Source organism: Palaemon carinicauda, chromosome 2 (genome assembly GCF_036898095.1).
Source record: "Palaemon carinicauda isolate YSFRI2023 chromosome 2, ASM3689809v2, whole genome shotgun sequence".
Lineage (NCBI taxonomy): Eukaryota > Metazoa > Arthropoda > Malacostraca > Decapoda > Palaemonidae > Palaemon > Palaemon carinicauda.
In genome coordinates, this window is record NC_090726.1 from 182,978,618 (window position 1) to 182,994,311 (window position 15,694).

At 39.5% G+C, this 15,694-nt stretch overlaps 1 protein-coding gene across 4 annotated transcripts in view; it reads right to left on the reverse strand.

The window, feature by feature from the left end:
- The window catches only part of LOC137628561 (uncharacterized), a 206,332-nt gene that overhangs the window by 157,193 nt on the left and 33,445 nt on the right, over positions 1–15,694 (reverse strand). The window lies entirely within an intron of this gene.

Sequence of the window (15,694 nt, forward strand, 5' to 3'; positions counted from 1 at the left end):
TAACTGCATCGTCTGCTAAAGCAGACTATGTAGGTTTATATTGCACATTGATTTTGCATAAATACAGCAATTTTTTCCTATTTTTTCGTTATCATACGTCTGGCAAACAATAATCTTTAAGTCACCCACGTGGTAATGGAACACTGAAGTGTATAGACGTGCCAGTTTTACGTTGTTTACACTTTGAGTGGTTTTGTTTATTTTTCAAATATCGGGTCCTTTTACCAAGTTGTGGAATGATCTTCCTAATCGGGTAGTTGAATCAGTAGAACTTCAAAAGTTCAAAGTTGGAGTAAATGTTTTCATGTTAACCAGGCTGACATGAGTCTTTTTATAGTTGTATATGACATATATGTTTTTGAAGTTGTTAATAGTTTATATAGGATATATCTGTTTTAATGTTATTATTGTTTTTAGAATGATTTACAATATTGTTAATTTATTCTCATTTATTTATTTCCTTATTTCCTTTACTCACTGAGCTATTTTTCCCTATTGGAGCCCTTGGGCTTATAGCATCTTGCTTTTCCAACTAGGGTTGTAGCTTGGCTAGTAATAATAATAATAATAATAATAATAATAATGATAATAATAATAATAATAATAATAATCAGCTGCCAAAAGGAGAAATGTGATAGTGGCATCTCAATTTAGATGGGCAAAAAAGCATAGAGACGAGAGTGATGACGATTCTGGCGGCAGTGAAGTGATGGTGACGAGTGATTAGTACCCCTGATAGGGGCGGGGACTTGGGGCCGTGCTTGCTGTAATGATTTAAAATTATATCAGGTAAGAAAGTTGGTTGTTCTTCAAGTAATTTAGACTAGTTTTAAATAAGTATCGATAATGATATTTGCTAATGAAAGCTCTGTTTTACTTTCCTTCTTACTGTCATATAATCTCATAGAAAGTTTGAGATATCAACGGTCATCTCAAAACTATACTTATTGACCTTCAAAACTATTTTTTTCTGCTATTTATCAACCAATTTAAAATTCAAATACATCGTTGTAAAGAAGAATAAATTTACAATATTTTTTGGAGGAATATTTTCTAAAGTATATTTCCTATTTTTTTATATTTTTTCAAACTTAAAATGTATAAATATGTAAATATTTATATAAAAAAAAATATATGGGAAATATGGAAAATTCCTACAGTCATTTTGTTTATATTGTAAAAAATAAAATTTGTGGAAATTTCAAGTTATTTCTATTCTGTACTTTTTTTAAATTAATTTTTTTTTAATAGATTTTTTATTCATTTAAGAAAAATAATAGTCCGAATTCAAAGAAACTTGCACAGATTTATCTTTGCACTAGTAGGGATAAATAACGGTTTTGGGTTCAATGGCGGATGCTCCCCTTAATTGGTGTCTTTTAATTAAGTGCTCAGGGTTGTATAGCTAGGAAAAATACAAATTACTCTAAAATATGCTATATTTCTCAACATATACAAGAAAATTTATAGCAGAAAATATTTTCCATACAAGATACTGTATACAGTATATTTAGTATTATATTGGGGGTAATTATTATAATTGACACATGAATATGTAAATATCCAATGGTGATGGGAAAGGAAGCAGAAGAAAAAAAGAAAAATAAAGTGGAAATGTAATGGCAAAGGTGTGTGGGTGAACAATACCATAGTGTCTGCCGAATGTAACGTATAATGTCAGAAGAGGTGCTCTGGATTACAAAATCTACAAGAAGGAAGAGATTATTGGTACCCAGAATATATTACAATTGGAAATAAGGAAGATGGTGGAAATGAGGACCCTGCTGTGATAGGAAGGGAAATAATAGAACAAATATATTAGTATTAATGTTGTTTAAGACACTTTACAGTGAGGCATTAGTTGAGGAACTGTAAGAAAGTGTGATGGCAGCAAGGAATGAGAATACATAACTACAATACTGGCAAATGCAAATTTGTACTTTAATAAAGACAGTGGTAGGTGCCCAATGCCTGTATGACTAATAGCAAAATATGTGGTCTGAATAAGTTTATGGAAGATATTTTTCAAGATGTGACCTTAGAATGTCAAGATTCATGGCTAAAGTATGGTGCGGAGATCATACAACATACATGAATAGGAGAGAAGTGTGGTTCCAAATCATGAAAAAAGTTGGATGACAATATTGAGGTGGTTTGTACATATGATGAGAAAAGAGAAAAGATGAGAGATGGTTGGGCAGAAAAGCACAGACTTAATGAGTATAAGGAAGACCTTGGATTCGGGCTCTCTTGGATCCGTCACAACACCTTTTATTCCGAAATACTTTGAACATGTGATGATACATCTCGAGAACCAACACTGTTACTGGAGCCGAGGCTATCTGTTTGCTAGTATGCTCTTGACTATCATCTTTTGAAGTCTTGGCTAATGCATTAGGACAATCTTTTCTACATGATCATAGTACCAGATTGGTTATGCACCCTCGTCAACCTGTAAGTTAAGTACAGTTATTGTTGTTATTACTAGCCAAGCTTTAATTTTGGTTAGAAAAGCAGAATGCTACAAGCCCAAGGGCTCCAACAGAGAAAGTAGCCTAGTAAGGAAAAGAATTAGGCAATAGAAAATAAATGATATTGGTAATGAATGAGAAATATAAAATGTCAAGATCAGTAGCCACATTATAATAGATCAGTCATACAGTATACTGTATAAACTATCAAATGAAACTTAGGCAACCTGCTTAACAGAAAAGCATTTGCAAAATTTTTAAACTTCTGAAGTGCCACTGCCTTAAGTGCCCAATTAGGAAGATTATTCCACAATCTGGTCACAGGTGGAATAAACTTTTAGAATACTGTGTAGTATTGTGCCATATGATGGAGAATGCATGGCTGGAAAAATTAACTGCATATGTTATAATGTAAAGGATGGCACATTCTGAGAAGACCAGAGTGCAATGGATGATCTGAATTGGGAAATTTCTTATCTAACTTGCAAGCAAGAATCATATTTAGGGTTTTAAATGAGTTGTACATAGTTAAAAAGATGGTTAATTTCCAATCTCATTATTCTTAGCAATAAAGTTAATGTAATAAATGCACCCAATTTTTTTCGTCTCCAGGTATTGTATAGTTTGAGTTTAGTCACTCTATATGACGTCACTCATTTTTTCATGATATGGGAATAGTTTAGCTTTAAAAAAATTGTTCCTTGTTTGCTTCTTTTGAATATTAACTTGATTGATTATAATGGTTACCAAGTCTTAAGAGTTGTTCTTAGGTTTGGACTTACTTAGCCAAAAATTATTTAAATTTTTGGAGTACAGCCCCAGTATTGTTCTTATATTTTTAATATTCATAGGGTAAAAAAATTCAGGTTAGTATATTATCTCCTCTTTACTTATTACAAATATTATGATTTCATATATTTATTAGCCCAACCTAAGTCTTGATCTCCAGGGCAAAGTTTTACTGTCTTACAGTTATCAGCCTATGTTGTTTTGACCGCGTGGGAGTGTTTTGGTTGAAGTATTTTGTTATCTCCTTACCTTTGTTGTTTTTAAGTTTAGTCTAAGAGCTTCTGGCAGTGTGATTGATAGAGACCTGATCTTGCATTTGATGTGGCTGTGGTTCGATTCCAATGTGAAGTAAACAGTGGTAATTGGACTTTGTAATTTAGCTAGTAGGCTAACATTTTAAAAGTTAGAGGTGTCTGGTTTCAGTTCCAGTATCATCTGAAAAATTGCACACCAAGAAGTCATCTGGGCAAGCCTAACCCTCCACTGCAGTGCCCAACCAAAGCAGTCACCTCTCCAGTAAACAGCTTAAACTCGCAGTCCCAGGCTGGGATCTTCTGCCATGCGAATGCAAGGCAAACATATCACCACTGCACTAGTCAGGAGTCTACATTAACAACTATTTTATTTTTTGAACCTATAATTAACATACACAAACAGGTTATTTGGGGAGTTAACCCTCGAGAAGGATATTATTGGTAACTGAATATCTCGTTCTTATTTATTAGATCTTTTTTTCTGTATTTTCATTCTACTGTATATACACTTTTTAAATGTAATAAGAGGGTCCTCTCCAACCAAGGCAAATTTTTTGTACGTACTGTTATAGAAAACTTTTGTTCATTTGCTGTGACTGGAGCCTCCGTGTCCCCTTATTTATTCTTGAATAGATTTGTGGGGGATAGAATGTCAACTAATTTGATATTGTCATAGCTATACTATTATCCTTTCCATCTTATTGGCTTTATTAAACCTTCAATTTCAAATACTATGTATGTTATAGAGTACATACAGTAATTTATGCATGGTAAGAGAATATTTCTTTTTTTTTTTAAAGTATATTATACATATACAATACAGTATGTGTGTATGTACATTGTTACATATATAAATCCAACTGCAGATGTGGCATAGGAAGGGATCCCCATTGTAACCTGAGGACCTCTTGTAAATGTTTTAACAGAACCTCTTGAGCATGCCCTTGACATGGATCTTGACAAAGACATGTTTCATATGATCACTTAGTCTTTTAGATCATTTCCATCTACTCCTGTGATTTCTTGGTCTCTGAATAGGGTCCATGAGTTTTGGTTGGGTTGGATAACTCCTCCTCTTCTCTCAAGATCTATTACAAAAAGCTACATTTTTATAGCTTTAAATTTGGGAGTTAGGCCGTGAATTGGCGATCTTTCAGAGGGACAGGGAATTCATTGCAATATCCAAGGTCCAGATCCTTGGTCTTTTTTTTTTTATAGCCAAACAAAAGCCTCTTCAGAGATGGGCTCCACTTTATATCTTAGCTCTTTAGTCTATAGATAGCAACTTCTGTCCGGAGCTGACCTTAAGATTATATTTACAGAGGTCCACATCTTCTGAAGGTAGTATTCTCTAAAAACACCTGGACCAAAAAGCCCCCTTCAACAGATGCTATCCATATCTTGACCCCTCTCTCTTTCTAAGTTGATCCTGCCTCCATCCCAAAAAACTACAATGTGAGTAAAATTGCCTTTACAATAGTGTTCTTTGCTAATAGTTAATTTCAGGATACCCAGAACATTATGGGTTGGTCTGGGCATAAGGTGTTGATTAAACACTACCTAAAACAAATCCAAGCAACACAACATGTCTGCATAGTACTTACCTCATTCGGAACCCCTGCAAGGGTAGCCTGGAGGAAGGGCCAAATCACCAGGCCCTTTATGCAGACACTATTCTTCAGTTACCCTTATGAGGTAAGAGTCAAAGTACAGTATGGTCCCGAATTATGCGTGTTCGAATCGTGTGATTCCCCATTTATTAGGTCGCTAGTTTTCAAAAATAAATTTTTTGTATCTGTACGGTTCAAAGTCTGCGAGTCAAGCACCACAAAATGTATCAAATCTATTAGTCTTTTCAAGGATATTGGTAGTCCAAAGTATGGTTCCTGATAATAAATGTAATAAAACAATATCCTTACATTTTAATAACAATTTCATTAAAAATATCCTATTTATGGAAAAATTAAATATCGACAATGAAATCAACTTTTAACTATGCGAGTCCAGCTGACAAAATGTAAACAGAATTGTGGTTATGTTCTCGGCAATCGTGATCTTTCTCTAACCTTTCGATAATTTTAGCGGTAGTGTTAATGATGGTATATTAAAGCATTATTTTGGTTTAGTACAGTATATATAGGCTAAAAGCTTTATTTTTCCATGTGGGTTTTTAAGGTTTTCACACGTAGGCTGGTTCGTTTATCGGCAGTGAATAGCCTAACTTTCGGTAATGAGTTGGCAATGTTTCCTGTCATATTTTAACTATATAGATTTGCTTTACAAAGATTTGTTTTGTATAGTACACGGTATATAAAACACTCTCTCTCTCTCTCTCTCTCTCTCTCTCTCTCTCTCTCTCTCTCTCTCTCTCTCTCTCTCTCTCTCTCTCTCTCTCTCTCTCTCTTTTTTATACAATATCTACATATAGATAAAGAAACCAAAATCTGTGTCCTTAAAGTGTCAATTAAATAAAGAAAAAAAGTAAATGAAATTATATTGTGCATAAATCCATTTCAATCTTAGCGTAAAGTACGGCATCCGATTTCGTCGGCAAACCACTTTTTTTAAGGAAACAATTTGATTCTAGAAAATTGCTACTACGGTATTTACATAGTGGTGCTTTAAGAGAACATTTATGTACTTTTGTTTTAAATTTCGTGTGCGTTTTAACAATCGATCATTGCTGATTTCTTTTTGTTTTACTTTTGACTGTGATCAGATCAGCTGATGTCTAGCTGCCACTCAAGAAGTCATGTTGCCGGTCGGGAACACTCAGTATTTTAGGCTTAATACACAAAATCTGAAAGGCCTATACTCTATAATACTTGCTTTGTGAGTTCTATATGTCGTTTTCCATCCCGCCGCTGACCACCATGTCTTGATGCTTAATATTAGAAGTGATATTCATGATATAAACTCATATGATAGAACTTAACTTTATTGTACTAATTGGGAATTCAACAACAATACACGGCGACATCTGGCGGTGGCATTAGAAATCATGGAACTGTTGGTAGCTTTCGCTTGCATTAAAATTAATATCCTAATTACTGAATGATAATTATTAATGATATAACAAATACTCTTGTATCAAGTCTTTTTCATCCAAAAAAACTGATTTTTTACAAAGAAAAAACTTACCTTTGTTGAGGTACTGTGTTATCTCCAAAACCTTCCCTCCTCCCTAGTCTCGAGCAGGAGAGAGGAACGTTGTTATATACCTTCGATCTTGAATTGTTGTTGTGGGTTTGTTGACTTGGGTATAATACCAAAGACTACGGCTATGGTACAATTTTTGGATGCTGTACATATCACTCATAGCAGACGTCTTTAGCTGCTGTGGCAAGTTCAGATGAGCCTAAACTTGGGAGGTTTACCCCATATACAGAGTCCATGCTTTGCAAGTTGATACACAGGTCCTAGAGCAAGAGAGACAATATTTCTTTGGTATTTATATTGTATTGGATTCCCTGTTCTAGCCTTTAACAGGAAAGTCTTTGGAGACCACTACAACAGCACCTCAAGTTTTTCCTTCTTCAAAACTCCTTTTTGAGAAGTTTTTAGCGATAACCTAGACTACATGTGATTCTGTAATAATAATTGTTTTAATGTTAAAACTATTAATGACCTATCTCTCTCTCCTTTACTGGCTACCCACCTCCATTAGAGTGTAGAAGTCCGCAATATATGAACAAGAAAAATTCCGAACCTAATCCTTTGTAGGATATTGAGTAGTGCTTAATTTTGTTCTCAAATACCTTTGATTAGACAACTTTTCAGGTATTTTAACCGATATATTTAAGCCTGTCAGTATAGGCCTCCAGTAATCAGGTCTACTTGTCTGGATTGGAATTGGGTTTTACCGATGTAGTAGGGTCAATTTAGAATCTTTGGAAATTTTTAATAATAGCTTTAACAGCTTAACACATTGAAATGCAAGCACTTATCTTTTAAGGAAGGCTTTCGGAGTATAAGTTTTTTGTGTATCTTATGCTTTCATACAGATGGTTATAAGTACTGAATTTCATCTGGAAATAGTGGTCCTTGTTCAGTAAGAGACTTCTAACATATTTTGAACAAACTATGTAGAGTGTAGGTAGTTCTCTGGATTGGCTATGTGGAATTAGAATTTCAATTCATCCTCCGTTCAAAAGGCAGTGCCAGTTCTTGTTGAAGGTTTGATCACAGAAACTCGCCAGGTTTAAATCTATACAGTATCTTAGATCAGCCTTAAAAATAAAGGTTCTATATATAGTATTAAGAGTAAACCAACATCTCTCTAATATTTTAGAAAGATTTCTTTAGAAAGAATTTTAGGGACAGTTCAATAACCTACAAATTTGGTGGACATTATCTTGAAGAGTCATGACATTCTTATCAAGATTATTGTCCTCTGGGTCCAATAGTGGCTGCTGCCTGTGGCCTTCTAAATTTTTTAACTCAAGTTATAGCATTCTTTTTTCAATATTTCAAACATCATTAGAAAAATCAATCTGGAATCATACATCACAAACTATGTTTTGAGATAATATCCATTAAAATCTAGTCAAATTGAGTATGATTTTAATTGTTATACAATTTAAATTTTATTTTGAACTATCTCTTTCCTACACTGGCATTCTACCAATGTTAGTGTGTGAGAGTCAGCAATATGAACATCAGGGAAGGTTGATAGAAATAAAGAGAATTTTAATAAAATACTTAATTTCTATACTGTTGCAACTTATTTAATTTCAACCTAACTTATATTTAATAAACAAAATGATTATTTAATGACCAAAACAACTTGCTTTATAGAGTAGATCCACTAATAACCAAGCTTTGTGACATTGCCGTACATCACCTTTTTCCCTAGACATGCCCAAAGATACATAATAATGTAAAGCACTTATCACGAAGCATGTTAAAGTTGAAGTATTCCAAAATTGTTGTCGTTTTGGAGTTAAAACGTTCAGTTTTGTTGTGGATAATTTCTTTTTAAGCATTGTAGATGCCGGCCTGGCTACTGAGTAACTGTCTGCCGTGGCTGTAGTAATCTCCGAGGTAATTTACTTCTTACCTTTGAAAGGTACATATTACGCGCGCCTATTAGGTAATTATTAGTTGAAGTAATTTTAAACATAAAACTTACCCGCTGGTTATATAAGAATGGCTAAAGTCCCTAGACGCCCGGCAGAAATATTCAAAATCTCGCGGCTATCGCAGATATGCCAGGTGTATACTAGCGCCCTTGCAGTAGACAGGCCGAACTAATCCAACCACTTCAGATCTTCACTGCCGCCATACTGGCTAGAACGTTGGAAATTCTCTCGCAAATTACTTTGATTTGGACGGTTTATTTGGTAATGTACTCTGTCTTTTTGGTTTGGGCTTCCGCATAAGTGATTTCTCTTTAATATTTTCTTGAAATCTTTGTTTTGGGTTTATTTAGTTAATTTTGACCCTTGTTATTTTTTGGGATCTCTCTCGTAACTTTTCAATATGGCCGACCCCTCCCCTGTATATAGGAAGTTTATTAAAGGTTGTCGTACTCGCCTTCTTAAGGGTTCTGTTGATCCACATACAATTTGTGTAAAATGTAGGGGTAAATCTTGTACTTTTGGGGATCGGTGTGAAGAATGTTCTTCGTTAACCGAAAATGAGTCGGTAGCTTATGAGCGTTATACTCAGAAATTAGAGAAGACAGGATTAGACGTAGTTCTTCCCATTCTGTGGATTTACCTGTATCTGGTGTCATTAATCCTATTCCTTCCCCCGGAGTGGTAGATCAAGAGCCAAAAGAGCCTACGATGTAGGATATGTTGTCCGCTATTCAAGCTCTTGGTGTGAGAGTGGAATCGTTAGCTGCGGACAAAAAGCAAATTATGTCGGATGTTAATTTACTTAAAAGTTGTTGCACTGGCGACCGATCAAGTGTAAAGAGTTCGACTAATGTGGTCAGTGTTGTGGAGGGTGCTTCTGCTCGATCCTGTTGTTCGCCTAGCCTAAGACCTCTGCCAAGCTCCCGGACCTGGGGAGAAGTTATGTCGAACGGCGAAAGGGAACGAGAGGCGTCATCAATCGCACAGACGTCCCCTCGAGCGTTGGAATAAAAGTGTTTTGTAGCTAAGAAAGCTTAGTGGATTTGTATCTTATGAAACATAGTTATTTTTTGTTATATATATATATCCTTCTGTGCCCCTATAAAAAAAAAATGCTTTGATTCGTTATTATCTTATTTCCAGGTATTGACAGCAGCCCCCTACACTCAGTAGACTCCCTACTGAGTGTAGGGTATTCTCTAGAGAATTTCGAATATTGCCTGTTACTAGTGTGTAGTGGTCTGTATAACTGTTATAACTGAAGGTCTGCAATGACTCATGGATGCCTTCATCGTCAGACTGATAAGGGCCAACTTGGAAAAGAGATTGGGATAACTGGGAATCCTGCTGATTGGAGATCTTAGACTCCTGCTGAAAAAAAAAGGTTTATGGTGACTGAGTTCTCCATATTCATGATATGAGTGAGATGAAGGAAAAGAATTAGCTTATGGTATGTTAGTCCTGCAATCAAGGAAAAAACTGTAATGAGGTGTTGTATTAAGTAAAGTGCAATATTTTTCATGCTGTCCCTTCAATGTGATGTCAACACTTCTGAAAGCTTACAGAAACTTTGGTGTAAGAATGAATTGTGTGATGTTGTGATTGTAAGTAATGAGGGAAGACGGACACTGGCCCTCAGCTGTATTTTGGCATGCCATTCTTCAGTTTTAGCTGCCGTACTTCAAAGCAGATTGACGGCAGAGCATGACTGGTCAATATTAAGGCCATTGATTATTAACATTGGGGAATGTTTCGGTAAAAAATTCGGGCATTGAGGGTTCTGCAGTCATGGTCTTGTTAGGATTTTAAAGTTCCGTTTTGTAACCGTGTAATGGTATGTCTTGCATGTAGCTTAGTATTTTTCTATTGCTTGTACAATATGCAAAAGGGATGCTCATTTTGTCTTTAATTGTGTATTCCTAATAGTTTTTTTGTTTCATTTACAAATAAATATTTTTTGTTGGCTTGTTTTTATGAATACAGCATTTCATTTCAGAACCTCTCACTATGATGTCCTTTCTTCAGCCACTGTTTTCTTTAGTCAAGTTATTTAAAATTTATTTTCCCACACTGTGTCCAGTTATCAGTACAAACAATATTTCCTTTCACTTAATGTTCTAAAATTTTTTCTAGAGCTTAAAACCATCTTACCTAAAGAATATAGAGCTATATACAATATTCTACTGATTTCCCAGAAATGCATCAGTGGTCATGCTACCTGTTAATTCAGCACGTTAATGAAAGGGAAGATAAAAAGCAAGATTCTAGCTGGGTCCCCTTGCCCATTATAAATCAAAGGGTGGTGCCCAATACTCCGTTCTCTTGAACTGTTACTAAGGTTTTTGGGTATTCCATCGTTGTATGTTTGTTGTGTAGTGAATGTCGGGTTGTGGTCAGCATTCGGATGCTAGGCAGTTTGGGTGCTACCTTTGGCCAGTCCGCAAACCACTACAGCATTCCTGATGTTGTATCACAGGTCGCTCACCCTCACCGTAGGAAAGGTGAGGTTAGTGCTTTATCTCCTTCTTCGGATGAAGGGTCACGTGATGAGATGTGGCGGCAAGCCTCTAGACCGCCTAAGAGAAAAGCGCAGTCGGTGGAACAACAGCGCGTTTCCTCTCCGCAACAGCCAGGCTATAGTCATTGGGATACACCAGAACGTTTTCGGTCCCTTGACGAGTGTTCGCCTGCGAAGCGCTCTGTCGTGGGTTCCGATATAGTTAAAGATTTGATTCAGTCAGATGCGGAACTAATTCCTGGTTCGGGTGTTACGGTTCATGCTTCACCGCTTCCATCGGACTGGTGCTCGTCTCCCGAAAGTGGGGAGCGGTTCGGTCGCGATGAGGAAGGCGAATTCGCATTGGAAGAGGCGGCGCAAATATCGCCTCAAGGTGATCCCAAGTGGTCTATGTTGTTGGGTATGAAACAGCATCTCTCGTTGCTTATGCAGTCTTATCGGCCTGCTGTTGACAGTGCGGCTGGGCGCCAGTCTTCCGTTGTAACCCGTTCTCGCACAGGCGCCCTGTTGTCTCTGGTACTGATGTGTTATCGCACAGGCGGTCTCCTAGTCGTCGTGTTCAACGGCGGGTTGAGGTGGATGCATCTCGTCAGAGCTCTGCTTCGCAACATCTATTGATCGCGCATACAGCCGATCGTCAGTCTTCCAAATGTGACGACGCTTGCCAGGGAACGGAGCGGGCCGCTAAGCGGCAGGACGGGAGTGGGCGCGAGACAGAGCGTCAGTGCCAGCGGCAAACAGACGCTAAGCGTCAGCGTGACGACACACAGCAGTTAACCCATGATGCCACGGAGCGTCAGCGGCAGGCAGACGCTAAGCGTCGGCGTGACAGCACACGCCAGTCAACCCATGACGTGGCGGAGCGTCAGCGTGACGGCACACGCCAGTCAACCCAAGACATGGCGGAGTGTCAGCGTGAGCGCCTGCCAGATTCTAAGCCAATCCATGACTACACGGCAGTCGACTGTTTTCGCAGTGTATCAGGTTGATGCTGTTTCACAAACCGATCGTGACAGCAAACGCAAGGCTAGTGATTGTCAGTCGGATGGGAATATTGAACAGCGCAAGCGTGCCCTTGTCAGCACTGACGCGCTTGCACAAGAACATCGCCTCTGATCAAGGCACAACTCCAGTGGCTGAATTGTCGGAGGAAGATCCGGATGAGGTTTTCTCTCAGGAGGAATAATTGGATGACGTTTCAGAGGTAGAAGAGGAGGATAAGCCACCTCAACATTCGGTGGACCTCAAGAAACTAATGCTGGTCTTCACAGAGTTATTTCCAGACCATTTTACCCCTGTAGCCCCGCGATCTCCTCCTTCGGACTCTTGGTAAAGCAGCTAGGACATCCCTTTTCACAAAAATGGTTCCCTCCCGCTCCTCTAAGAGAGCATTGAAATTAATGGGAATGTGGATGGACTCGAAGAAAGCTCTTGGAAAGACATGTTTGACCATCTCTTGAAAGGTTTGTTCAGGGCTTTTGAGGTGTTTAATTTTCTGGATTGGTCTCTGGGAGCCTTGGGTAGAAAAGTAACGGAAATGAAGGGCACTGACACGAGTAACCTTATCCAGCTTATGTCTTATGTGGACAAGGCAGTTAGAGATGGTTCTAACGAATTGGCTGCCCTGTTCACTGCAGGAGTCGTGAAGAAGAGGGCAACTTTGTGCTCCTTCCTCTCTGTGGGAGTCACTCCATGTCAGAGATCGGAGTTACTTTTTGCTCCCATGTCTTGTGCTCTATTCCCGCAGGATTTAGTGAGGGAGGTGGCTGCTGCATTGACTCAGAAGGCTACTCATGATTTGGTTGCCAAAACAGCTAGGAAGGTGTTGCCTGCATTTTTCTCTTCCCATAGAACGAAGGAAGGGACGTCATATTCCCAGACTGCTCAGCCCTTTCATGGTAAGCCTGCCGGGAGAGGTAACATCAAGCCCGATGCAAGTTAGTCTAAGAAAAGAGGAGCTAAGTCCAGTCGAGGCAGGGTCTGACTGTCCTCGCCTTCAAGCAGCAGTGGGAGCCAGGCTAAGTTACTTCTGGCAAGCCTGGGAGGTAAGGGGAGCGGACCCTTGGTCTGTTCGTGTTCTAAAGGAAGGATACAAAATCCCATTCTTATTAAAGCCTCCTTTAGCCACAGATCCTGTGGATCTCTCGCCCAAATACAGGGAAGGACCGAAGAGGCAGGCCATGCTGCTTCAGATGTCTCTCTTGCTGGAAAAAAGAGCGATAGAGAGGGTGCGGGACTTGGAATCGCCAGGATTTTACAACCGTTTGTTCCTGGTTCCCAAGAAGAGTTCAGGGGAATGGAGACCGGTTCTGGATGTAAGTGCCCTCAACAACTACGTCCAGAATTCGAAGTTCACCATGGAAACTCAGAAAACCGTGCTGGCAGCAGTAAGGAAAGGTGACTGGATGGTATCGTTGGACCTCCAGGACGCTTATTTTCATGTCCCAATACATCCAAGTTGCAGACATTACCTGAGGTTCATGTACGGGAAGGAGGTCTTCCAGTTTCGAGCCTTATGTTTCGGTCTCTGCATAGCCCCTCTGATATTCACGAAGATCATGCTGCACTCAAGAGGCATCAGGGCCTCCCTGTACTTGGACGATTGGCTCATAAGAGCTCCCTCAGCTGATCGCTGTTTGAAGGATCTTCAGATGACTTTGGATTTGGCAAAACAGTTGGGACTTCTAGTAAGTTCAAAGAAGTCACAGCTGACTCCATCCCAGAAGATTCTTTATTTGGGGATGGAGATTCAGGGTCAGGTTTTTCAGGCTTTTCCCTCTCCTACAAGGATTCAGTCAGCGCTCCCAAGGCTTTGTGCCTTTATGAGGAAGGACGTCAGTTCGGTGAGAGAGTGGATGAGCCTTCTGGGGACCCTCTCATCTCTGGAAAAATTTGTGTCTTTGGGGAGGGTGCACCTACGTCCCCTTCAGTTTCATCTCAATTTTATTGGAAGAAGGGAGACAGTCTCGACAGGGAGAGTATTCCCATTACGAGTACAATCGGAACACGCCTTCAATGGTGGAACAACGTTCACAGACTCAAGGAGGGCCTCTCGTTGGAACAAAAGAACCCAGACCTCGTGTTGTTTTCCGACGTTTTCCGACGCCTCAAACTCGGGGTGGGGAGCAACCTTAGGGAAAAGAGAAATCTCAGGTCTGTGGACAAAAGAGCAAGAGATTCTTCATATCACTCAAAAGGAGCTTTTAGCTGTGTACTTAGCCCTCAAGGGATTCGAGAATCTGGTCCTAGGCAAGGTGGTTCAGATCAATGCGGACAGCACCACGGCCCTAGTGTATATAGCAAAGGAGGGGGGGGGACCCACTCGAAGTCTCTTTACGAGTTGGCAAGATCCCTTCTCTTATGGGCGAAGAAAAGGAGGATTGTTTTATTGACACGATTCATTCAGGGGGTCAAGAACGTGAGTGCGGACAGACTCAGCAGGAGGGACCAAGTTCTCCGCACAGAGTGGACGTTACACCTAGACGTCTGCAAGAAGCTGTGGCGGTTATGGGGTCGTCCCCTCATAGATCTGTTTGCAACCTCGAAGACGAAAAGGCTGGAGACGTACTGCTCCCCAGTTCCGGATCTCGAGACGGCTCACATAGACACGTTCCTGTTGGACTGGTCGCACATGGATATGTACGCGTTCCCACCCTTCAAGATCCTGTACAAGGTGGTGCAGAAGTTTGTATCTCACAAGGAGACCAGAATGACCCTAGTTCCTTTCTGGCCATCAAGAAGTTGGTTCACAGAGGTACTGGAATGGATGGTGGACGTGCCGAGAAGCCTTCCGTTAAGACCAGATCTTCTCAGACAACCCCACTTGGCAAGAAACCATCTAAACCTCCAAGCTCTACGTCTGACTGCCTTCAGACTTTCGAAAAAATGGCAAGATCTAGAGGATTTTCGAAGGAGGCAGCCAAGGCTATTGCAAGAGCAAGGAGGGCTTCTACCATCAGGGTGTATCAGTCCAAGTGGGAGGTATTCAGAGAATGGTGTAGGGCTAACTCAGTTTCTTCTTCCAGTACCTCTATAACACATATTGCCAATTTCTTCTTAGATCTTAGAACTAAGCATAACTTTTCTGCCTCGACTATTAAGGGGTACAGAAGTATGCTGGCAACTGTTTTCAGGCATAGAGATTTGGATCTCTCCAACAATAAAGACGTACAAGATCTTCTTAGGTCTTTTGAAACTTCTAAGAGATGTCATCAAGATTCACCTGCTTGGAATTTGGATGTAGTTCTTAGATTCCTCCTGAGTGACAGATTCGAGCTTCTGCCCTCAACCTCTTTTAAAGATATAACTTTGAAGACCCTTTTCTTGGTGAGCTTAGCGACAGCTAAGAGAGTCGGTGAGGTCCATGCTTTGAGCAAGAAAATTGGTTTGAGAGACGGGAAAGCCATATGTTCCTTGCAGCTGGGTTTTCAGGCCAAGAATGAGCGTCCTTCACATCCATGGCCGAAGTCTTTTGAGATTGCTAATCTCTCTCATGTAGTGGGGGATGAGGTGGAAAAGGTGCTCTGTCCTGTTAGGGCACTAAGGGTCTATTTGGACAGAACAAAGAGTTTGAGAGGCAGC